We start from the raw sequence: 3,060 nt of genomic DNA on the forward strand, positions 1-3,060 counted from the left end.
TGTGTATATGTATGTGTGGGTGTCTATATATCTATATCTATACATCTATACATCTATACATCTATACATCTATACATCTATATCTATATCTATATCCATATCCATATCCACATCCATATCTATATCTATATCTGTCTATAGAGATAGTTCACAGTAGGTCGCTGGATTGTAGTTTGTTTCTTTATTGTTTCTATGAAGTGGAATGAGTTTTGTACATGTGAGGTAATGGATTCTGTGTAGGGTTGAAGTTGTTTGGTGAGGAATTAGGCAAGATTCTGTAGAGGTGAGCCTATGCAGCTGACTATGGGTCTGAGTGGTGTTCCTTCTTTGTGTATCTTGGGGAGGCCATAGAGCTTGGGGCATCTGGACGATTTCTCTCTATGGATGATTCTTTGCTGGATCTTTGCTCGCACAAGCATGAAGCCAAAGGCACCAGCCTGAAGATGGCAAGTGGGACCTCATCAAAACGTCGGCAAGATACTCCCAATCTTACATGGGAAAAGATCCGAATACGCCAAAACCTGCATACCTGTATCCATGAAAATGTACAAAAATATATAAACAACGGACACACAGCCAGCCCCAATCAGCACCAATCTACCAATCATGATACAACCACACAACCTATCAATCCACATACTGAAACAAAGCCAGGACTCCACACACACACACCACATTTTATAGAAAGACGGCAGTTCTGACCACGCTTTTAGCCGAAAACACCAGCCTGAAGATGGCGAGTGAGACCTCGCCGAATCGTTGCCAAGACAATCTCAATCTTACATGGGAAAAGACCCGAATACAACAAGACCAGCATACCTACACCCGTGAAAATCTACCAAAACACACACACACACACACACACACACACACACACACACACACACACATATATATATATATATATATATATATATATATATGCAAGCAGATAAATAGGAATCACCTTTGGTGGGAAGGTAACAGCGTTCCATGTGCCTTCGCCATTTAGTCATGCTAGCCACATGACCACAGAGATGTCTTTAGACAGCGCTGGCTCTTCAGCTTTGAAATGGAGATGAGCACCGCCGCCTAGAGTCTGGAACAGCTAGCACATAAGTGTAAGGGGAACCTTTACACACATACATACAAAACATATATAAAATTATCAATACTGTACAATTGCTATTTTTAAATTACATTCAGTTTAATATATCATAATTAGTACCACTTCAAAATCTAAGGGACTGGTTAGGACAAAACTCAGCAGCACTTTTTCGTGCGGCTGTTGCCAACATGATTGCTAACATCCGATGATGGATATGACATAAGAAAAAGAAGAAGATTCAGTTTAATAGATCATAATTAGTACACACCATAATAATATAAGACATGGTGCATTTAATAAATTCTACATCTCTAAAGTAGAGCTGGATTAATCTTCTCTGCTTTTTATAATTTATATATTTTTTTCATATCATTTCTGCAAAAATTCATAATATTCTTTTAAAAAATTCTGCATAACATCTGAATGCAACTGGTCTGAATTTTTCCATGAGCAGTCCCTATATGCAATTACATTAGAATACATATTTGTATGTACTTTTCATCATAAAAATTACCCTGCAATGTTCTGAACAATAGAGATAATTTAATTTACGATAATCCAGTTAAATCCAGTTCACACATTAGTTCATGGTGTACAAATCAGGACACAAATTCATCACATTAAAAGTTGCATTAAAAATATCTTTCCATTCTTTCCTACTGTTTGAGAGTTTGTAATGTGAAAAATGCTTAAAATAAAATGATGAAATAAAGGTGTGTTTGTTTAAACAATGAACCACAAGTAGAATAATACAGTGCTGTTCATAGCAAAACTATCAGTGTTCTTGACAGTAAAACTACTAGCAGGTCTATTTTAGATGTTAACATTTATTCATTAAATGGAGAGCAAAAACATCTTCTTACAGTTCTGATTATCTGGTCCATACATTTACAAATGACATACATGGCATGCCAACCTCTTAAATGCTTTTGAAATGCTGCACAGCTTTGAAATCCTGGGCATTTTCTAAGGGCAGATGGTGAGAGCATAACTTGCAGAGCATTTCCAGTATAGACGCCATGGTGCTCATGATCTCTTCTGGATAGCAGCCAATGGAGCTAATTGTTTCAGAATTATGTAAAACTTCTAATCCATTCACCTGCTTCAGATTTATTCTGCAACAACACAGATAATCCTCAATGTTCTTTTTATGGCTTGAAGGGATCTCAGATTTAATAGCTAAATTACTCTATATTGAATAATCTGCAAAACAACAGGCCTCAAGGAACCCGCACCTTTTATTTGAGAAAGGTTTTCAGATCTTATATAAAGGAGGTTTAGAATTAATTGAGGGCAGTATTGAAACATGACTTAAAATTCAGGAATCCCTGAACGATCTGTGTGGAAGTCTTGAAAACTGTACATACGTATGTAAGTAGACATCTCAATTTAGCAACCAGACATACATTAAACAGCATTAATAGCCAGGCTCTTAATGGATCAATTCCCACTGTTTGTGTAATGTGGAAATAAAAAAGCCTTATTAAATGACAAGCTTTCCCTGGTTTGTGCTAATTAATTATACACTGCCTCTGACTGCTAATTTAGTGAGAAAATGCAGCCTCAAACCATGGTTTCTGCTTGAACTTCACCTCAGATCCACCTAATTCAACACAGAGTGCAGCTGCGACCCACGTCAGAACGATGACAGTATTAAATTAGAGCACAAGGCCATCAATTTAATAAGTACGGGAGGAGGTAATTTGAATAAGGACAGTATTAGTATTCCACTGGTGCACAGCTAAAAGCAGCTGACCTTTCAGAGTAGAAAGATCCTTGAACACATCAAGTGAATCACTAATAATCTGACCATGTTAAGAGTGCCCAGAGACAGAGAGACTTCCATAGACTTAGTTGCTATGTATACATTATATGTACTTTTCTACAATGTGTGATATTTTATTAATATAAACACAAATATGTGTGCCGGCAAAGACACAATATTACACAAGATTTATAAATAGAACAAGGGC

The sequence above is a fragment of the Thamnophis elegans genome, chromosome 3 (assembly GCF_009769535.1).
Source record: "Thamnophis elegans isolate rThaEle1 chromosome 3, rThaEle1.pri, whole genome shotgun sequence".
Taxonomy (NCBI): Eukaryota; Metazoa; Chordata; class Lepidosauria; order Squamata; family Colubridae; genus Thamnophis; species Thamnophis elegans.